General features: G+C 49.0%; 3 long non-coding RNA genes across 10 annotated transcripts in view; all 3 read left to right on the top strand.

The window, feature by feature from the left end:
* LOC109204606 (uncharacterized) overlaps positions 1 to 4,544 on the top strand; it is a 53,526-nt gene extending 48,982 nt beyond the window's left edge. For 7 of the 8 annotated variants that reach the window (XR_003222371.1, XR_003222374.1, XR_003222372.1 and 4 more), the window contains 11 exons: positions 66 to 216; positions 311 to 600; positions 923 to 988; positions 1,088 to 1,238; positions 1,333 to 1,622; positions 2,112 to 2,198; positions 2,355 to 2,644; positions 2,968 to 3,033; positions 3,133 to 3,283; positions 3,378 to 3,667; positions 3,997 to 4,155. This is a non-coding gene — a long non-coding RNA (uncharacterized LOC109204606). The other variant, XR_003222369.1, reaches the window with a different exon arrangement.
* A 12-nt stretch (positions 4,545 to 4,556) lies between these two features.
* Positions 4,557 to 5,246, top strand: LOC109204641 (uncharacterized). Its single transcript, XR_002064171.2, has 3 exons — positions 4,557 to 4,694; positions 5,022 to 5,087; positions 5,186 to 5,246. It is a non-coding gene; the product is annotated as an uncharacterized LOC109204641 (long non-coding RNA).
* Positions 5,247 to 7,291: 2,045 nt separating this feature from the next.
* LOC109204500 (uncharacterized) lies at positions 7,292 to 8,576 on the top strand. Its single transcript, XR_002063995.2, has 2 exons — positions 7,292 to 7,359; positions 8,464 to 8,576. It is a non-coding gene; the product is annotated as an uncharacterized LOC109204500 (long non-coding RNA).
* Positions 8,577 to 23,328: the final 14,752 nt, after the last annotated feature.

The following is a 23,328-nucleotide window of genomic DNA, read 5'->3' as shown; positions in this document are numbered from 1 at the left end:
CAGAAAACCATTCGCACCTGTGGGCGATTTAGACTTTTCAACTAACCTCTTGCCACTAACTGCAGGTCGTTGGACTGTGGCAGGAAGCCGGAGTACAAGGAAAGAACCCACGCAAAAACAGGAAGAACATGCAAACTCCACACAGAACCACGGTAGAGCTAAACTCAAGACCTTCTTCCTGTGCGGTAACGGTGCTAACCACTGTGCCGCCCGCATGTGAGCAACCGTCTCGCAGAAATTTGAACAAGTTCAATGACTTTCTTTTCAAGCTGCTTACATTACATTGACTTATGTTTTTACACAATCTCAGAAGAGGAGAGCCACTGAGGGAACGCCTTCCGCCCTTCCGACGCCTCCACCGTGACTCCACTTCTGAGAGGAATTGCCTACAGATCAAGCATGGAGTGTGCCTGAATGGACATACAGAACTCCAAGGTTCGGCCCGGTGTTGAGGGTTTTCCCAAAGGTGAGGGCCCGGCGGGCGGTGCCTCACAGCCCTCCGCCTCTGGGAGTGGCCCATTTCTACTAAGGAGGCAAGAGGTGGCCAGGAGTCTGTCAGCGAGTTCTGCATGTCCTGGTGACCCTCCACCTGTTTCACAGGTGGGTGCAGCCTGATCTATCTACTGAAAGTCTAGACAGACCAGACCAGCTCAACCACACAGACACTTCCTACCTGATCTGAAGACAAAAGCAGAGTATGCAATATGTAGACAAACACACACACACACTCACAGATCAGGGGAAAGAGACAGAAGAAATGGCAAAAGACAGAATATCTCACACACACACACACACAACAGAGGGGAAGAGATAGAGAAATTGGCAAATGTGAGATCATGCTAAGCAGCTTGAACTGAAAGTGACTGGAAATGTTTACGTTTGATCAGCCACCCATCCATTCTCTGCTGTGTTTCTTTTTCAGTGTCACAGGGGAACTCGAGCCTATCCCAGCTATCTTAGGGCGAGAAGCAGGGTACACCCTCCACAGGTCACCAGTCTGTTGCAGAGCTAACACATAGACACAGAAAACCATTCGCACCTGTGGGCGATTTAGACTTTTCAACTAACCTCTTGCCACTAACTGCAGGTCGTTGGACTGTGGCAGGAAGCCGGAGTACAAGGAAAGAACCCACGCAAAAACAGGAAGAACATGCAAACTCCACACAGAACCACGGTAGAGCTGAACTCAAGACCTTCTTCCTGTGCGGTAACGGTGCTAACCACTGTGCCGCCCGCATGTGAGCAACCGTCTCGCAGAAATTTGAACAAGTTCAATGACTTTCTTTTCAAGCTGCTTACATTACATTGACTTATGTTTTTACACAATCTCAGAAGAGGAGAGCCACTGAGGGAACGCCTTCCGCCCTTCCGACGCCTCCACCGTGACTCCACTTCTGAGAGGAATTGCCTACAGATCAAGCATGGAGTGTGCCTGAATGGACATACAGAACTCCAAGGTTCGGCCCGGTGTTGAGGGTTTTCCCAAAGGTGAGGGCCCGGCGGGCGGTGCCTCACAGCCCTCCGCCTCTGGGAGTGGCCCATTTCTACTAAGGAGGCAAGAGGTGGCCAGGAGTCTGTCAGCGAGTTCTGCATGTCCTGGTGACCCTCCACCTGTTTCACAGGTGGGTGCAGCCTGATCTATCTACTGAAAGTCTAGACAGACCAGACCAGCTCAACCACACAGACACTTCCTACCTGATCTGAAGACAAAAGCAGAGTATGCAATATGTGGGACAAACACACACACACACTCACAGATCAGGGGAAAGAGACAGAAGAAATGGCAAAAGACAGAATATCTCACACACACACACACACAACAGAGGGGGAAGAGATAGAGAAATTGGCAAATGTGAGATCATGCTAAGCAGCTTGAACTGAAAGTGACTGGAAATGTTTACGTTTGATCAGCCACCCATCCATTCTCTGCTGTGTTTCTTTTTCAGTGTCACAGGGGAACTCGAGCCTATCCCAGCTATCTTAGGGCGAGAAGCAGGGTACACCCTCCACAGGTCACCAGTCTGTTGCAGAGCTAACACATAGACACAGAAAACCATTCGCACCTGTGGGCGATTTAGACTTTTCAACTAACCTCTTGCCACTAACTGCAGGTCGTTGGACTGTGGCAGGAAGCCGGAGTACAAGGAAAGAACCCACGCAAAAACAGGAAGAACATGCAAACTCCACACAGAACCACGGTAGAGCTAACTCAAGACCTTCTTCCTGTGCGGTAACGGTGCTAACCACTGTGCCGCCCGCATGTGAGCAACCGTCTCGCAGAAATTTGAACAAGTTCAATGACTTTCTTTTCAAGCTGCTTACATTACATTGACTTATGTTTTACACAATCTCAGAAGAGGAGAGCCACTGAGGGAACGCCTTCCGCCCTTCCGACGCCTCCACCGTGACTCCACTTCTGAGAGGAATTGCCTACAGATCAAGCATGGAGTGTGCCTGAATGGACATACAGAACTCCAAGGTTCGGCCCGGTGTTGAGGGTTTTCCCAAAGGTGAGGGCCCGGCGGGCGGTGCCTCACAGCCCTCCGCCTCTGGGAGTGGCCCATTTCTACTAAGGAGGCAAGAGGTGGCCAGGAGTCTGTCAGCGAGTTCTGCATGTCCTGGTGACCCTCCACCTGTTTCACAGGTGGGTGCAGCCTGATCTATCTACTGAAAGTCTAGACAGACCAGACCAGCTCAACCACACAGACACTTCCTACCTGATCTGAAGACAAAAGCAGAGTATGCAATATGTGGGACAAACACACACACACACTCACAGATCAGGGGAAAGAGACAGAAGAAATGGCAAAAGACAGAATATCTCACACACACACACACACAACAGAGGGGAAGAGATAGAGAAATTGGCAAATGTGAGATCATGCTAAGCAGCTTGAACTGAAAGTGACTGGAAATGTTTACGTTTGATCAGCCACCCATCCATTCTCTGCTGTGTTTCTTTTTCAGTGTCACAGGGGAACTCGAGCCTATCCCAGCTATCTTAGGGCGAGAAGCAGGGTACACCCTCCACAGGTCACCAGTCTGTTGCAGAGCTAACACATAGACACAGAAAACCATTCGCACCTGTGGGCGATTTAGACTTTTCAACTAACCTCTTGCCACTAACTGCAGGTCGTTGGACTGTGGCAGGAAGCCGGAGTACAAGGAAAGAACCCACGCAAAAACAGGAAGAACATGCAAACTCCACACAGAACCACGGTAGAGCTGAACTCAAGACCTTCTTCCTGTGCGGTAACGGTGCTAACCACTGTGCCGCCCGCATGTGAGCAACCGTCTCGCAGAAATTTGAACAAGTTCAATGACTTTCTTTTCAAGCTGCTTACATTACATTGACTTATGTTTTTACACAATCTCAGAAGAGGAGAGCCACTGAGGGAACGCCTTCCGCCCTTCCGACGCCTCCACCGTGACTCCACTTCTGAGAGGAATTGCCTACAGATCAAGCATGGAGTGTGCCTGAATGGACATACAGAACTCCAAGGTTCGGCCCGGTGTTGAGGGTTTTCCCAAAGGTGAGGGCCCGGCGGGCGGTGCCTCACAGCCCTCCGCCTCTGGGAGTGGCCCATTTCTACTAAGGAGGCAAGAGGTGGCCAGGAGTCTGTCAGCGAGTTCTGCATGTCCTGGTGACCCTCCACCTGTTTCACAGGTGGGTGCAGCCTGATCTATCTACTGAAAGTCTAGACAGACCAGACCAGCTCAACCACACAGACACTTCCTACCTGATCTGAAGACTAAGCGGTAAGAGTATGCAATATGTGGGACAAACACACACACACACTCACAGATCAGGGGAAAGAGACAGAAGAAATGGCAAAAGACAGAATATCTCACACACACACACACACACAACAGAGGGGGAAGAGATAGAGAAATTGGCAAATGTGAGATCATGCTAAGCAGCTTGAACTGAAAGTGACTGGAAATGTTTACGTTTGATCAGCCACCCATCCATTCTCTGCTGTGTTTCTTTTTCAGTGTCACAGGGGAACTCGAGCCTATCCCAGCTATCTTAGGGCGAGAAGCAGGGTACACCCTCCACAGGTCACCAGTCTGTTGCAGAGCTAACACATAGACACAGAAAACCATTCGCACCTGTGGGCGATTTAGACTTTTCAACTAACCTCTTGCCACTAACTGCAGGTCGTTGGACTGTGGCAGGAAGCCGGAGTACAAGGAAAGAACCCACGCAAAAACAGGAAGAACATGCAAACTCCACACAGAACCACGGTAGAGCTAACTCAAGACCTTCTTCCTGTGCGGTAACGGTGCTAACCACTGTGCCGCCCGCATGTGAGCAACCGTCTCGCAGAAATTTGAACAAGTTCAATGACTTTCTTTTCAAGCTGCTTACATTACATTGACTTATGTTTTTACACAATCTCAGAAGAGGAGAGCCACTGAGGGAACGCCTTCCGCCCTTCCGACGCCTCCACCGTGACTCCACTTCTGAGAGGAATTGCCTACAGATCAAGCATGGAGTGTGCCTGAATGGACATACAGAACTCCAAGGTTCGGCCCGGTGTGTGGGATTTCCCAAAGGTGAGGGCCCGGCGGGCGGTGCCTCACAGCCCTCCGCCTCTGGGAGTGGCCCATTTCTACTAAGGAGGCAAGAGGTGGCCAGGAGTCTGTCAGCGAGTTCTGCATGTCCTGGTGACCCTCCACCTGTTTCACAGGTGGGTGCAGCCTGATCTATCTACTGAAAGTCTAGACAGACCAGACCAGCTCAACCACACAGACACTTCCTACCTGATCTGAAGACAAAGCAGAGTATGCAATATGTGGGACAAACACACACACACACTCACAGATCAGGGAAAGAGACAGAAGAAATGGCAAAAGACAGAATATCTCACACACACACACACACACAACAGAGGGGGAAGAGATAGAGAAATTGGCAAATGTGAGATCATGCTAAGCAGCTTGAACTGAAAGTGACTGGAAATGTTTACGTTTGATCAGCCACCCGTCCATTCTCTGCTGTGTGGGATTCTTTTCAGTGTCACAGGGGAACTCGAGCCTATCCCAGCTATCTTAGGGCGAGAAGCAGGGTACACCCTCCACAGGTCACCAGTCTGTTGCAGAGCTAACACATAGACACAGAAAACCATTCGCACCTGTGGGCGATTTAGACTTTCAACTAACCTCTTGCCACTAACTGCAGGTCGTTGGACTGTGGCAGGAAGCCGGAGTACAAGGAAAGAACCCACGCAAAAACAGGAAAACATGCAAACTCCACACAGAACCACGGTAGAGCTAACTCAAGACCTTCTTCCTGTGCGGTAACGGTGCTAACCACTGTGCCGCCCGCATGTGAGCAACCGTCTCGCAGAAATTTGAACAAGTTCAATGACTTCTTTTCAAGCTGCTTACATTACATTGACTTATGTTTTACACAATCTCAGAAGAGGAGAGCCACTGAGGGAACGCCTTCCGCCCTTCCGACGCCTCCACCGTGACTCCACTTCTGAGAGGAATTGCCTACAGATCAAGCATGGAGTGTGCCTGAATGGACATACAGAACTCCAAGGTTCGGCCCGGTGTTGAGGGTTTTCCCAAAGGTGAGGCCCGGCGGGCGGTGCCTCACAGCCCTCCGCCTCTGGGAGTGGCCCATTTCTACTAAGGAGGCAAGAGGTGGCCAGGAGTCTGTCAGCGAGTTCTGCATGTCCTGGTGACCCTCCACCTGTTTCACAGGTGGGTGCAGCCTGATCTATCTACTGAAAGTCTAGACAGACCAGACCAGCTCAACCACACAGACACTTCCTACCTGATCTGAAGACAAAGCAGAGTATGCAATATGTGGGACAAACACACACACACACTCACAGATCAGGGGAAAGAGACAGAAGAAATGGCAAAAGAGAATATCTCACACACACACACACACACACAACAAGAGGGAAGAGATAGAGAAATTGGCAAATGTGAGATCATGCTAAGCAGCTTGAACTGAAAGTGACTGGAAATGTTTACGTTTGATCAGCCACCCCCTCCATTCTCTGCTGTGTTTCTTTTTCAGTGTCACAGGGAACTCGAGCCTATCCCAGCTATCTTAGGGCGAGAAGCAGGGTACACCCTCCACAGTCACCAGTCTGTTGCAGAGCTAACACATAGACACAGAAAACCATTCGCACCTGTGGGCGATTTAGACTTTTCAACTAACTCTTGCCACTAACTGCAGGTCGTTGGACTGTGGCAGGAAGCCGGAGTACAAGGAAAGAACCCACGCAAAACAGGAAAACATGCAAACTCCACACAGAACCACGGTAGAGCTGAACTCAAGACCTTCTTCCTGTGCGGTAACGGTGCTAACCACGTGCGCCCGCATGTGAGCAACCGTCTCGCAGAAATTTGAACAAGTTCAATGACTTTCTTTTCAAGCTGCTTACATTACATTGACTTATGTTTTACACAATCTCAGAAGAGGAGAGCCACTGAGGAACGCCTTCCGCCCTTCCGACGCCTCCACCGTGACTCCACTTCTGAGAGGAATTGCCTACAGATCAAGCATGGAGTGTGCCTGAATGGACATACAGAACTCCAAGGTTCGGCCCGGTGTTGAGGTTTTCCCAAAGGTGAGGGCCCGGCGGCGGTGCCTCACAGCCCTCCGCCTCTGGGAGTGGCCCATTTCTACTAAGGAGGCAAGAGGTGGCCAGGAGTCTGTCAGCGAGTTCTGCATGTCCTGGTGACCCTCCACCTGTTTCACAGGTGGGTGCAGCCTGATCTATCTACTGAAAGTCTAGACAGACCAGACCAGCTCAACCACACAGACACTTCCTACCTGATCTGAAGACAAGCAGAGTATGCAATATGTGGGACAAACACACACACACACTCACAGATCAGGGGAAAGAGACAAGAAATGGCAAAAGACAGAATATCTCACACACACACACACACAACAGAGGGGGAAGAGATAGAGAAATTGGCAATGTGAGATCATGCTAAGCAGCTGAACTGAAGTGACTGGAAATGTTTACGTTTGATCAGCCACCCGTCCATTCTCTGCTGTGTTTCTTTTTCAGTGTCACAGGGAACTCGAGCCTATCCCAGCTATCTTAGGCGAGAAGCAGGGTACACCCTCCACAGGTCACCAGTCTGTTGCAGAGCTAACACATAGACACAGAAAACCATTCGCACCTGTGGGCGATTTAGACTTTTCAACTAACCTCTTGCCACTAACTGCAGGTCGTTGGACTGTGGCAGGAAGCCGGAGTACAAGGAAAGAACCCACGCAAAAACAGGAAGAACATGCAAACTCCACACAGAACACGGTAGAGCTAAACTCAAGACCTTCTTCCTGTGCGGTAACGGTGCTAACCACTGTGCCGCCCGCATGTGAGCAACCGTCTCGCAGAAATTTGAACAAGTTCAATGACTTTCTTTTCAAGCTGCTTACATTACATTGACTTATGTTATACACAATCTCAGAAGAGGAAGACACAGAGGGAACGCCTTCCGCCCTTCCGACGCCTCCACCGTGACTCCACTTCTGAGAGGAATTGCCTACAGATCAAGCATGGAGTGTGCCTGAATGGACATACAGAACTCCAAGGTTCGGCCCGGTGTTGAGGGTTTTCCCAAAGGTGAGGGCCCGGCGGGCGGTGCCTCACAGCCTCCGCCTCTGGGAGTGGCCCATTCTACTAAGGAGGCAAGAGGTGGCCAGGAGTCTGTCAGCGAGTTCTGCATGTCCTGGTGACCCTCCACCTGTTTCACAGGTGGGTGCAGCCTGATCTATCTACTGAAAGTCTAGACAGACCAGACCAGCTCAACCACACAGACACTTCCTACCTGATCTGAAGACAAAAGCAGAGTATGCAATATGTGGGACAAACACACACACACACTCACAGATCAGGGGAAAGAGACAGAAGAAATGGCAAAAGAGAGAATATCTCACACACACACACACACAACAGAGGGAAGAGATAGAGAAATTGGCAAATGTGAGATCATGCTAAGCAGCTTGAACTGAAAGTGACTGGAAATGTTTACTTTGATCAGCCACCCATCCATTCTCTGCTGTGTTCTTTTCAGTGTCACAGGGAACTCGAGCCTATCCCAGCTATCTTAGGCGAGAAGCAGGGTACACCCTCCACAGGTCACCAGTCTGTTGCAGAGCTAACACATAGACACAGAAAACCATTCGCACCTGTGGGCGATTTAGACTTTCAACTAACCTCTTGCCACTAACTGCAGGTCGTTGGACTGTGGCAGGAAGCCGGAGTACAAGGAAAGAACCCACGCAAAACAGGAAAAACATGCAAACTCCACACAGAACCACGGTAGAGCTGAACTCAAGACCTTCTTCCTGTGCGGTAACGGTGCTAACCACTGTGCCGCCCGCTGTGAGCAACCGTCTCGCAGAAATTTGAACAAGTTCAATGACTTTCTTTTCAAGCTGCTTACATTACATTGACTTATGTTTTTACACAATCTCAGAAGAGGAGAGCCACTGAGGGAACGCCTTCCGCCCTTCCGACGCCTCCACCGTGACTCCACTTCTGAGAGGAATTGCCTACAGATCAAGCATGGAGTGTGCCTGAATGGACATACAGAACTCCAAGGTTCGGACCGTGTTGAGGGTTTCCCAAAGGTGAGGGCCCGGCGGGCGGTGCCTCACAGCCCTCCGCCTCTGGAGTGGCCCATTTCTACTAAGGAGGCAAGAGGTGGCCAGGAGTCTGTCAGCGAGTTCTGCATGTCCTGGTGACCCTCCACCTGTTTCACAGGTGGGTGCAGCCTGATCTATCTACTGAAAGTCTAGACAGACCAGACCAGCTCAACCACACAGACACTTCCTACCTGATCTGAAGACAAAAGCAGAGTATGCAATATGTGGGACAAACACACACACACACTCACAGATCAGGGGAAAGAGACAGAAGAAATGGCAAAAGAGAGAATATCTCACACACACACACACACACACAACAGAGAGGGAAGAGATAGAGAAATTGGCAAATGTGAGATCATGCTAAGCAGCTTGAACTGAAAGTGACTGGAAATGTTTACATTTGATCAGCCACCCATCCATTCTCTGCTGTGTTTCTTTTTCAGTGTCACAGGGAACTCGAGCCTATCCCAGCTATCTTAGGGCGAGAAGCAGGGTACACCCTCCACAGGTCACCAGTCTGTTGCAGAGCTAACACATAGACACAGAAAACCATTCGCACCTGTGGGCGATTTAGACTTTTCAACTAACCTCTTGCCACTAACTGCAGGTCGTTGGACTGTGGCAGGAAGCCGGAGTACAAGGAAAGAACCCACGCAAAAACAGGAAAAACATGCAAACTCCACACAGAACCACGGTAGAGCTGAACTCAAGACCTTCTTCCTGTGCGGTAACGGTGCTAACCACTGTGCCGCCCGCGTGTGAGCAACCGTCTCGCAGAAATTTGAACAAGTTCAATGACTTTCTTTTCAAGCTGCTTACATTACATTGACTTATGTTTTTACACAATCTCAGAAGAGGAGAGCCACTGAGGGAACGCCTTCCGCCCTTCCGACGCCTCCACCGTGACTCCACTTCTGAGAGGAATTGCCTACAGATCAAGCATGGAGTGTGCCTGAATGGACATACAGAACTCCAAGGTTCGGCCCGGTGTTGAGGGTTTTCCCAAAGGTGAGGGCCCGGCGGGCGGTGCCTCACAGCCCTCCGCCTCTGGGAGTGGCCCATTTCTACTAAGGAGGCAAGAGGTGGCCAGGAGTCTGTCAGCGAGTTCTGCATGTCCTGGTGACCCTCCACCTGTTTCACAGGTGGGTGCAGCCTGATCTATCTACTGAAAGTCTAGACAGACCAGACCAGCTCAACCACACAGACACTTCCTACCTGATCTGAAGACAAAAGCAGAGTATGCAATATGTGGGACAAACACACACACACACTCACAGATCAGGGGAAAGAGACAGAAGAAATGGCAAAAGACAGAATATCTCACACACACACACACACACACACACACACAACAGAGAGGGAAGAGATAGAGAAATTGGCAAATGTGAGATCATGCTAAGCAGCTTGAACTGAAAGTGACTGGAAATGTTTACGTTTGATCAGCCACCCATCCATTCTCTGCTGTGTTTCTTTTTCAGTGTCACAGGGGAACTCGAGCCTATCCCAGCTATCTTAGGGCGAGAAGCAGGGTACACCCTCCACAGGTCACCAGTCTGTTGCAGAGCTAACACATAGACACAGAAAACCATTCGCACCTGTGGGCGATTTAGACTTTTCAACTAACCTCTTGCCACTAACTGCAGGTCGTTGGACTGTGGCAGGAAGCCGGAGTACAAGGAAAGAACCCACGCAAAAACAGGAAAAACATGCAAACTCCACACAGAACCACGGTAGAGCTGAACTCAAGACCTTCTTCCTGTGCGGTAACGGTGCTAACCACTGTGCCGCCCGCGTGTGAGCAACCGTCTCGCAGAAATTTGAACAAGTTCAATGACTTTCTTTTCAAGCTGCTTACATTACATTGACTTATGTTTTTACACAATCTCAGAAGAGGAGAGCCACTGAGGGAACGCCTTCCGCCCTTCCGACGCCTCCACCGTGACTCCACTTCTGAGAGGAATTGCCTACAGATCAAGCATGGAGTGTGCCTGAATGGACATACAGAACTCCAAGGTTCGGCCCGGTGTTGAGGGTTTTCCCAAAGGTGAGGGCCCGGCGGGCGGTGCCTCACAGCCCTCCGCCTCTGGGAGTGGCCCATTTCTACTAAGGAGGCAAGAGGTGGCCAGGAGTCTGTCAGCGAGTTCTGCATGTCCTGGTGACCCTCCACCTGTTTCACAGGTGGGTGCAGCCTGATCTATCTACTGAAAGTCTAGACAGACCAGACCAGCTCAACCACACAGACACTTCCTACCTGATCTGAAGACAAAAGCAGAGTATGCAATATGTGGGACAAACACACACACACACTCACAGATCAGGGGAAAGAGACAGAAGAAATGGCAAAAGAGAGAATATCTCACACACACACACACACACACACACACACACACACACAACAGAGGGGGAAGAGATAGAGAAATTGGCAAATGTGAGATCATGCTAAGCAGCTTGAACTGAAAGTGACTGGAAATGTTTACCTTTGATCAGCCACCCATCCATTCTCTGCTGTGTTTCTTTTTCAGTGTCACAGGGAACTCGAGCCTATCCCAGCTATCTTAGGGCGAGAAGCAGGGTACACCCTCCACAGGTCACCAGTCTGTTGCAGAGCTAACACATAGACACAGAAAACCATTCGCACCTATGGGCAGTTTAGACTTTTCAACTAACCTCTTGCCACTAACTGCAGGTCGTTGGACTGTGGCAGGAAGCCGGAGTACAAGGAAAGAACCCACGCAAAAACAGGAAGAACATGCAAACTCCACACAGAACCACGGTAGAGCTGAACTCAAGACCTTCTTCCTGTGCGGTAACGGTGCTAACCACTGTGCCGCCCGCGTGTGAGCAACCGTCTCGCAGAAATTTGAACAAGTTCAATGACTTTCTTTTCAAGCTGCTTACATTACATTGACTTATGTTTTTACACAATCTCAGAAGAGGAGAGCCACTGAGGGAACGCCTTCCGCCCTTCCGACGCCTCCACCGTGACTCCACTTCTGAGAGGAATTGCCTACAGATCAAGCATGGAGTGTGCCTGAATGGACATACAGAACTCCAAGGTTCGGCCCGGTGTTGAGGGTTTCCTAAAGGTGAGGGCCCGGCGGGCGGTGCCTCACAGCCCTCCGCCTCTGGGAGTGGCCCATTTCTACTAAGGAGGCAAGAGGTGGCCAGGAGTCTGTCAGCGAGTTCTGCATGTCCTGGTGACCCTCCACCTGTTTTACAGGTGGGTGCAGCCTGATCTATGTAGTGAAAGTCTAGACAGACCAGACCAGCTCAACCACACAGACACTTCCTACCTGATCTGAAGACAAAAGCAGAGTATGCAATATGTGGGACAAACACACACACACACTCACAGATCAGGGGAAAGAGACAGAAGAAATGGCAAAAGAGAGAATATCTCACACACACACACACACACACAACAGAGAGGGAAGAGATAGAGAAATTGGCAAATGTGAGATCATGCTAAGCAGCTTGAACTGAAAGTGACTGGGAATGTTTACGTTTGATCAGCCACCCATCCATTCTCTGCTGTGTTTCTTTTTCAGAGTCACAGGGGAACTCGAGCCTATCCCAGCTATCTTAGGGCGAGAAGCAGGGTACACCCTCCACAGGTCACCAGTCTGTTGCAGAGCTAACACATAGACACAGAAAACCATTGGCACCTATGGGCAATTTAGATTTTCCAATTAGGCTATTGCCACTAACTGCAGGTCGTTGGACTGTGGCAGGAAGCCGGAGTACAAGGAGAGAACCCACGCAAAACCGGGGAGAACATGCAAACTCCACACAGAACGATGGTAGAGCTGAACTCAGGACCTTCTTCCGGTTGGGTAACGGTGCTAACCTCTGTGCTGCCCTCGTGTGAGTAACCGTCTCCCAGAAATTTGAACAAGTTCAATTACTTTCTTTTCAAGCTGCTTACACTACATTGACTTATGTTTTTACACAATCTCAGAAGAGGAGAGCCACTGAGGGAACGCCTTCCGCCCTCCGACGCCTCCACCGTGACTCCACTTCTGAGAGGAATTGCCTACAGATCAAGTATGGAGTGTGCCTGAATGGACATACAGAACTCCAAGGTTCGGTCCTGTGTTGAGGGTTTTTCCCAAAGGAGAGGGCCCGGCGGGCGGTGCCTCACAGCCCTCTGCCTGTGGGAGTGGCCCTGTCTACTAAGGAGGCAAGAGGTGGCCAGGAGTCTGTCAGCGAGTTCTGCATGTCCTGGTGGTGGGACCCCCCACCTTTTCACAGGTGGGTGCAGCCTGATCTATCTAGTGAAAGTCTAGACAGACCAGACCAGCTCAACCACACAGACACTTCCTACCCGATTTGAGGACAAAAGCAGAGGATGCAATTTGTGGGACAAACACACACACACACACACACACACACACTCTCCCAGATCAGGGGAAAGAGACAGAAGAAATGGCAAAAGAGAGAATATCTCACACAAACACACAACAGAGGGGGAAGAGGTAGAGAAATTGGCAAATATGAGATCATGCTAAGCAGCTTGAACTGAAAGTGACTGGGAATGTTTACGTTTGATCAACCACCCATCCATTCTCTGCTCATTTTCATTCACAGATTCTCAGGGGAGCTCGAGCCTATCCCAGCTATCTTAGGGCGAGAGGCAGGGTGCACTCTTGACAGGTCACCAGTCTGTTGCAGGGCTAACACATAGACACAGAAAACCATTGGCACCTATGGGCAATTTAGATTTTCCAATTAGGCTATTGCCACTAACTGCAGGTCGTTGATCTTTGGGAGGAAGTATGCAACATGAGGGACACACACACACGCAACCAGGGGAAAGGGAGAGAAGAAATGGCATACAGGAGATCTTACTACGTAGGTTGAACCGAAAGTATTTACGTTTGATCAACTATCCATCCTGGCCCTTGTCTTTTACAGAGTCAGGGGAGCTCGAGCCTATCCCAGCTATCTTAGGGAGAGATGCAGAGTACACCTTTAAAAGGTCACCAGTCTGCCACAGGGCTAACACATAGATACAGACAACCATTTGCACTTTTGAGAACTTTAGAGTTTCCAGTTAACCTATGCCCACTAACTAGGACCATGGGAGGAAGCCAGAGTACGCAGATAGATCCCACGCAAACATTCTGAGAACATGGCAACTCCACACAGAAAGATCTCAGCCTGATGGTTGAATTGAACTCAGGACACTCTTGCTGTGGGGGAAACTGTGACACTGTGCTGCCCTTGTTTGATAACCGGTTCCCAGAAATTTAAATGAATTCAATTACTTTATTTCTAAGCTTCCTACCTTTACACATGCAACCACACACAGGGGAAAGAGATAGAGGAAATGGCAAATGTGAGATAATCTCTCTCACACACACACATACACACACACACACACACACACACACACAAAAGACAAGGGGAGAGAGAAAGAAGAAATGGGAAATGTGAGATCATCGCGTGCACACACATATACACACACATGAACACACACACAGGGGATAGAGATACAGCAAATGTGAGATCATGCTAAGCAGGTTGAATCAAAAGTGACTGGAAATATTTAAGTTTTATCAAATGTCTCCAAGAAACTTAAAGGATGTGCTGCAGGGATTGTCATAACAAAACCTGATTAACATGTTATCTGCTGACTGTTGGGAGGCGACAAGCAAAACAAGCTCCTGGCACACAGTGCCCTACTGTTTCCTGTTACCATAGATGATGCAAGGGTTGCTCACCACAAATGTGGGCATAGTGTACTATTAGTGCATCATGAAACTATAGAGATAGAGCTTATGTGAGATGTTTGTGTGATGCTATAAAAGAGCCGCAAGAAATTTTTGAAGTGATCAACAATAGTTGTGAAGCTATTCATTACTGAGTTCATGTTTGGAACTTAGATTTCTGTTTTTTTTCTGTTTTCAATAAATTGGATGCTCAAAATATGTTTTTGTCCAATTTCTGCTTGTTGCATGCTGAAGCTCTACTTGAAATCTTGTTAAGATCCAACCATGCAAAATATGATTTTTTTTTTTATTTTTTGTTTGCAATTTTTCAAGTGGTCTTAAACTTTTGATCGGGACTGTATCTCTATTCAGACCAGCTTGATTGTGACGTCACAGAACAGAACTTAAGGTTATGTATATAACCCCGGTTCTCTGAGTAGCATGAGTGAGTGTCTCACTATGGGGAACGCCTCCTGCGTGACCTCATCAGAAGCTCAAATACCATTACGCCAGCCCTTACAGGCTGGCTAAGTGACGCCCATGTCAGGAGGGGCTAGCACCTCCCTATATAATAGGCTGACATAGCGTCAGATGTCATTCAAAACAAGCCCACCTCTTCCTCGCTTCCATAGCAAGAAGGGCGGTCTGGTGAGACACTCACTCATGCTACTCAGAGAACCGGGGTTATATACATAACCTTAAGTTCTCTTTCATAGCATTCGTTTCGTGTCTCACTATGGGAGAAATACTGACTCCCGGATTGCCAGACACGCCTGTTAAGAAGACAACTGTCCCCAACAGCACTTCACAGGGGAGAAGCTCCCACCTGGGAAGAACCTGCACTGAGGACTGAATGCGCTAGGTTAGGTGCTGTTACATCTAACCTGTAAAACCTAGCAAATGTGTGAGGTGAGGCCCAGCATGCAGCTGCACACACCTCCTGAATAGAAACTCCCCTAAAAAGAGCCCATGAGGTTGCCAGACCTCTAGTGGAATGCGCACGCAAGCCAGCAGGTGGCTGAAGGCCCCTGCTAGTATAGACCAGGGCAATTGCTCCTACTATCCAATGGGAGAGACGCTGTTTAGACACGGGCTTTCCCATGTGTGGTTTAGCCCAGGACACGAACAGCTGGTCACTTTGTCTGACACTCTGGGTTCTGGCCATATAAATGCGCAGAGCACGGGCTGGACACAAGGTATGCAGTCGCTGTTGCTCCTCTGAGGAGAAAGGCGGTGGGTAAAAGGCCGGCAGTTCTATAGGGGAACATGTGCCAACAACCTTTGGGATAAAGGCAGGGTTGAGCCGCATACTGACCCTCGTATTATCCGAGGAGAACAGAATGCATGACTGATGCACTGAGAGAGCGTGGATCTCTCCTACATGCTTAGCTGAATCTAAAGCAATTAATAGAGCTGTCTTCAAGGACAGAAATTTTAACTCAACCTGTTCCAGGGGTTCAAATGGGCAACAGGAGAGCGCAGCTAATACTGTGGGAAGGTCCCATGATGGAGCCAGTGGCCTAGATGTAGGCAATTTACGCCGTGCACCCTTCATGAAACGGCATATTAAGGGATGCTGACCAACAGTCTTTCCCTCAAAACCAATATGGCAGGCTGAAATTGCTGCCAAATACACCTTGATGGTGGAGAAGGCTTTACCTTCATCAATCAGGGCCTGAAGAAATGACAAAATCACAGCCACAGAGCACTGAAAAGGGATGGCCTGTGATTCTAAGCACCAGCTTTCAAACACATGCCACTTGTGCTCATATAGCGTCCTAGTAGACGATGCTCTAGAACTCTGAATAGTGTCGATAACACTATGAGGGAGCCCCACTGTGTTCAGGTTAAACCACTCACGGGCCAAGCCCGTAGAGCTAGCCTCTCTGGGTGGGGGTGGAATATTTCCCCCCGTGCCTGAGACAGGAGGTCTCTGCGTGGGATCCTCTAGTGGTAATGGCCAAGGTGGGCCGCACAGCAGCTGAAAAATCTCCGCCAGCCAGTGCTTCCCTGGCCAGTGCGGGGCTATCAGGATCATATAGTGACCTCTCTCTCTCACTCTGGCCAGAGTTGGAGAAATGAGGGCCACTGGGGGAAAAGCATAGAGGAGGGTTCTTGGCCACTCGTGAGCTAGAGCATCCACCCCGAGTGGAGCTCTCTGATCGTGCAGCGAGTAAAACAGGGGACACTGAGCATTCTCCCTGGATGCATAAATGTCCACGGTCGCCTGACCGAATCACAGCCAGATCTGCTTCACCACCTCTGGGTGAAGCTTCCAGTCTCCGTACAGTGGGTTGCCCCTGGAGAGAAGATCTGCTCCAAAGTTCAAGATTCCTGGCACGTGAGTTGCTCTCAGTGACAGCAGGTGAACACTGCTCCAGACTATCAGTCTGTGTGCCAGTGTGTGTAACTTGGGGGACCCCAGACCCCCCTGTCTGTTGATGTAGGCCACAACAGTGGAATTGTCCGACCTCACTAAAACATGATGACCTCTCAGCCAAGGGAGAAAATGTTTTAGCGACAGGTGAACTGCCAGCAGTTCCAGACAGTTTATGTGGGTGGAGTGCATGTGAGGGCCCCATTCCCCATTCACTGTTCTGCCTTCGTGGGTGGCCCCCCAGCCCGAAAGAGAGGCATCTGTGGAGACCACCTTCCTGGCTGAAACTGCCCCCATGGCAATGCCCTGAGACAAGAAACCTGGCTTCTTCCACTCGCGGAGAGCGAGTGAACAGTCTGCAGAGACTCTCATGCGACGGTGGCCGTCTCGGTGAGGGTCTAGTACCCGCGAGCCCACCCAGCGCTGAAAGCCTCTCATGTGCAGGCGTCCCAGTGTTATCGCCGCTAGAGAAGAAGCCATCAGACCTAGCAGCCTCTGGCACTGTTTGAGGGTCACTGTGTTGCCTCTGCGAAACAGTGCTAGGGATGACCATATGGTCGCTGTTCTCTCTGGGGACAGAAACGCTCTCACCCGGAGGGAGTCTAGGCTGAGCCCTATGAAAGTAATGCACTGAGTTGGCTTCAATGTGCTCTTTTCCATGTTTATCTGGAAACCCAAACTCTCTAGGTGTGAGAGCATTTGTGTGACAAGCCGCTTCCTGGCGGGTTGGGGCTGCCACCAGCCAGTCGTCGATGTATGTGGCCACCCGAATGCCCTTTTCTCTGAGCGGGGCCACTGCTGCCTCGGTGCATTTTACAAACACCCTTGGGCTCAAGTGAGAGACCAAAAGGCAGGACTACAAACTCGTATGCTATCCCCTGGAAAGCAAATCTCAGATACTTTCGGTGTGGGGGATATATGGGGATATGGAAATAAGCATCCCTCAGGTCGATTGATGTGAACCAGTCGCCCGCTTGTACAAACCGTAGCAGCGAGGCGTGCGTCAACATCCTGAACTTGTATGTCCTTAAATGCCGGTTCAGGGCACGGAGATCCAGAATGGCTCTCATCCCCCTCCCCCCTTTCTTTGGCACAAGGAAATACCTTGTATAAAATCCGCTGTGCATTTCCTTGGGAGGGACTCTTGTAGCTCCTTTGTCTCTCAAGGTGGAATTTTCCTCCAGGAGAAAGCCGGCAGACTCGCCCAGAGCACGAGAGTAAATGATTTCTTTGAAATGTGGTGGAGCGACATTGAATTGCAGCCTGTAGCCCTTTTCCAATGTCCTCAGCACCCATGCTGACTGAGTGCAGGTAGCTCAGCTCTTTATGTGAAGAGACAGAGGGCTCACTGGCCACTCCACCGAAGATAGCGTTTTGGCGCCCCCTTGTGGTTGTAGCGCGAAACATACGCCATTTCGGTGTCCCGTCACCTCTGTCGCAGGCGAGGGAGGTGACGGGCTCATCTGCATTATCACAGCCGTGGAAACGCGAGTCTCCACGGGCTGCGTTATGGCAGACTTTGCTCTGTTTTTCAGCATGTTTGATTTTTTCATGTGTTTTACAACACTCAACAGCGCCCTCGGCAAACTGCCTGGATGCGCGTGTAGGGGCTTTCTTAATACAGAATGCATGAGAGAAGTGCTTGTGAAACAACACTGCAAACTTTGGCTCTCTTTCCCTCTGGCGGGTCCAGTGACAGGAACGCCGGCCCGAGTTATGCACTGCGTGGAGCATGTCCGGTTGAACTTGCTCTGGAACGGAGCTGGTTGGCGGCAGAGCGGCCCATGAAGGGGGGAAACTGGGTTCGCTCTCGCCTAGAGGAGAGGCTGTCAGGCCGGCCGCTTCTTCCTCCTCACGGTCGCGGCAGCAGGGGGAGGAGGAGGGGCCGCTCGAGGTCTGGCCTGGGGAGACTGCTTACGAGTCCAAGGATTCTTAGGAGCCCCAGCAGCCTGGGGGGCTGCTTGCGTCTTAGGCACTTTGGGGATCCTGAAAGCGGGGACCGGGTGAGACCCCTGCCTGCGCGAATGACTGGCGCGGTGCCGCTGGGGTGGCGTGCTGGGCCCTCCTTGGCAGGCAGAGTTTCAGAGCCTCATCATCTCTCTTTTTCTCCTCACATCTCTTCTGCATGGATGTAACAGCCGCACCGAAGAGACCTTGAGGGACGACAGGGGTGTCGAGGAGTTCCTCTTTTTCCTTAGTCATCAGGTTGGTGAGCCCGAGCCAGCGTGCTCGCTCCTGAAGAACCATGAGGCCCACGGCTTTCCCAGTAGCCTGTACGGCTACCTTTGGGAGGCGGAGGACGTGGTCAGTTATAACGCAGATTTCTTCCCACACTGTGGTATCTGGTTTAGCTGTCATGTCCTCTTCTAGCTCAGCTTGGTAAGCCATTAGCATAGAGGAGGCGTTGTGGGCTCTTACCGACAGAGCCGCTGCCTTGTAGCACTTATCTGTAAGGCTAGACTGGAAGCGGTCTGTCTTGGAGGGGAGAGATGGAGCCGATGAGGACAGAGACGTCTTCGGGTAACTGAAGATGGCTCGCTACCAACGGCTCCACTTGTGGCATCTGGCGGAGGCCGATAGACTCCATCCCCTCACAATCCAGCAGAGAGCTCCCCGCGATGGGGTGTTTCTCGCTGTAAGGTTTTGCTTTCCACGTCACCGCTATCTCATCGAGTAGCTCCGGGAAAACAGGCAACACATGCTTCCCCGTCTTTTTCGCCTTCGGCAATTTCTTACCGTCAAAACCAGATTTTACAACCTCTGTTTGTATGGCGGGCTACGGGATGTTGAGCCTAGCAGCTGCGCGCTTGCACATGTCCTGCATGTCGAGATCCAGGGGAGACGGCGGTGTCGGTTTTTCAACCTCGCCGGTAGCCGAGTGCTTTGCAGCCCAGCTGATGCTAGCCAAAGAGGTGGAATCTTCCTCTTCCTCGTCAGACAGCAGGAGCTCCGAGTCAGCCGACTCATCTCCGTCCTCGTTAGCATCTCCTCCCCGGGTGACTCCAGCATGGGGGAAAAACTCAGAATCTCTGTGTGCCTCCAGCGACGGGAAAGCGGTCGCGATGGGCTGAGGGTCTACCTCTGCCCAGCTCGGCCCTGGCGTTGCGGCCAAATCATCGGGCCTCTCAATTTCTCCTTGCGCCGCAGCAGCCTCACACAGCAAAGGTTCGCCACCCGACAGGTTAGCCTGGCGAGCTAGCCTGCGGCGGAGTAGTTTGCGTGGGAAAGCCGCGCAGTGGATACAGTCGTGTGCGGGTGTCAAGGCAGCCTGAGCGTGAGATAAACCCAGGCATGCCACACACACGAGGTGTGTATCCCAGGCAGAAATCTTCTTGCCGCAAGGACAAAGTTTTGCAACTTCGTTGTCAGTCGTAGCCATGGTTAGCTAGAGGGTTGCGCATGTTAGCGAGACCGACACTGAGTGTGGAAAATATTGCTATTCCTCAGCTAACGTGGGGTGAAAAGTAGTGCTACTTTTCTACAGGTATTGCTACCTAATGTATAAAAACCGCTAGCGCCGAAGGGTATTGCTACCTGATGGTGAAGCTAGTGGTACCTTTATTAGCAAAGTGTTGCTACTTCGCTTTGGGAAAATATTGCTACTTGACACCAGCTACAGAACAGTATTGTTACTGCTTGTATGCTAGTGGACAACTGAAATGCGGTGAACAAAGCGCCCGGCGACCGAGTTGTTCACTCGAATCTGTGGACAGTTTAGCTTAGCACCCAATAGCACAGCTGTCTACAGGCTTCTGTGAGAAGCGAGAAGAGGTTTTTGAATGACATCTGACGCTACGTCAGCGTATTATATAGGGAGGTGCTAGCCCCTCCTGACATGGGCGTCACTTAGCCAGCCTGTAAGGGCTGGCATAATGGTATTTGATCTTCTGATGAGGTCACGCAGGAGGCGTTCCCATAGTGAGACACGAAACGAATGCTATGAAAGAGAACCTCCCTGCAGTCTGTTGTTAATTGCGTGTGTTTTTCTTTAAATCTGCCATTGCTTTAGATATTTCAGCCTTTTTTGAAAATTATTTTCTTTTGCAGTTAGGATCATTATTTGCTTAAAATCAATCACAGTACAGCAAACTTACCTTTTAAAAAATAACCGAGTATTTTCCTGCAGCCTTTAAATAACACATTTTACCTAAGTTTCATTTGTAGCACGTTTCACAATAAAACATAATGTTACCTGTACAGATCCAATATGTGATTTAAAAACATGAGGACTTACATGTAATCTTTAAATGATGAGTCCCTACCTTTAAATGTAACGTCTCTTCTTCCTCTCCTGTCTTGTCTTTCAAATCCTTCCTCTTGTCTAAGCTTGATTTCTTGTTTCTTTGTGTCAGATACCGCAGCCGGCGATTTGGCTACCAACACACTGTGCTACACACTACACACAGTTTTTGTGTTTGCTGATAGATGTTGATGATGATGTTGAGCTGATAGAAACGTTGCATTTGAAATTATCTCCCAATTTAAAAAAAAAAAAAAAAAGTCACTCCCTTTACGCTTCTTCCTCTTCGGATAGCTAGATCCCGAAGTACCGAAGCCGCAACTTGCGGACAGCAACCTGTCGCTGCGGACAGTTTTTCCGGTCTTGTGGCAAAAACAAAAAGAAAAAAAAGAAGAAAAAACCCAAGCGTCCCGCTTTTAACTCCTGACTTTGGCAAAGTGACCTCAAAGTCTGCTTTGTCTCTACAAATGTTTTGAAAATGCTTTGATCTTCGTTCCCATGGTAACGAAGGGATATGTATATATATACGTGTATATATATATATATATATATATATATATATATATATATATTTATATATATATGATAATGTGCTTCTATGTGATTGGTCTAACACCGCTGAGAAGGGCTGTGGTTTACACTTTAGCCCCACTTATTTGCGCTCTTACTCTCCTCCATCGTCTTGTCTTTCTAATCCTTCCTCTTGTCTGAACTTGATTTCTTGTTTCTTCGTGTCAAATAGCGCAGCCGGCGATTTGGCTACCAACACACTGTGCTACACACTACACACTGTGCTACACACTACACACAGTTTTTTTTTTTTTACCGAAGCCGCAACTTGCGGACAAATGCAGTTTTCCGGTCTTGTGGCAAAAAGAAAAAAAGAAGAAAAAAAACCCAACCGTCCCACTTTTAACTCCTGACTTTGGCAAAATGTCTTTAAAGTCCGCTTTGACTCTACAAATGCTTTGATCTTCGTTCCCATGGTAACGGAGGGATACAAATATATATATATATATATATATATATATATATATATATATATATATATATATATATATAGGAGAATATGCTTCTATCTGATTGGTCAAACACCGTTGAGAAGGGCTGTGGTTTAGACTTTAGCCCCACTTATTTGCGCTATTCCTCTCCTCCATCGGGCTCAGCTTCACCCAGGGATGGATGCACACACACACACACACACACAGAGGCCTCTTCTCCTTAACCTTCTTGGGTCTGAGGTAGCATCTATCTGTGAGAGCTATTGTTCTCGACCTTGCTCTTGTTCACTCCCCATTTCTGCACTCGGACTTCCACCAACTCTGCACAAACAATCCTCGACCATGTGAACCTATAACTTTTCTACTTATATTATTTTGAGTGCTCAGTACTGAAATTAACTATTAAGGTGATCTAAAATTAATTATAGTCCCCGTACCATTTGCCCACACAAGTTTGTTCCAAATATTTAATTGAAATAATTCATAAAATAAATTAGGACTTTTGAATGTAGGTGTGTAGTACAGTTTGCATGATATAATTGTCTTGTCAGCGTCCCCTGACATCACACCCTGAACCCACTGCTCCACCCCTCCCCTGATGCTGCTCAGCCACAAACCACACCCCGCCACAGTGTTTTTCAGATTTTTAAAATGTAGTTAATAAATTATTCAGTGTGTTTCAAACTAAACTATTTATAAAACCAACAAAACCCCTAAAGAATAATCTTAACTACGTGTTTTGTCAGTTACTTAAAATTTTTTTTAAATGAGATAATATGTGGTTTGTGGCTCAGCTGCAGGGAGGGCTGTGGCTGGTGGGTTCAGGGGATGCTGACCCACACAGCTGTTCTGCATCATCTGATCATGTTGGGACTGTGTGCTGCACGGGAAGAAGGTGGCTGGAAAGCTGCAGAAGCAGAAGAAACCAACGACAAACTGTTAATAAAAGCATCTATGTGCTTGTAACATGCATGCTTTACACCCTAACTTTTGATTAAGCATAACAAGGTTTTAATAAAATAGACATTGATTTCCTTAAACAATTTAGAAGAAGAAAGAGCAGTCATCATAAAGCTAACCAAAAAAAAAAGCACGGAAAAAATGACTGGCCTGAATAGTATAACTGCTAAATGCCATCAAGCTAATGCTAAAGAAGCAGCAGACAATGACAGGTCAACATAAAATAACTAAATCTTAAGGAATGAGTAATCACAGAATGTATAATTAACTATATTTCACATTTATGAATGAATTACATTTTTCAGGTTTATTATCATTATGATTCAGACATAATGCAGCTGTAAAGATCACATTTCGGAGCAAATTTCTCATCAAAAGAACCCAACACTGATTATATCTGATTT

This window comes from Oreochromis niloticus, linkage group LG12, assembly GCF_001858045.2.
Source record: "Oreochromis niloticus isolate F11D_XX linkage group LG12, O_niloticus_UMD_NMBU, whole genome shotgun sequence".
Taxonomy (NCBI): domain Eukaryota; kingdom Metazoa; phylum Chordata; class Actinopteri; order Cichliformes; family Cichlidae; genus Oreochromis; species Oreochromis niloticus.
The sequence above is the reverse complement of the archived record's forward strand: the minus strand, read 5'-3'. Positions and strand labels throughout refer to the sequence as shown.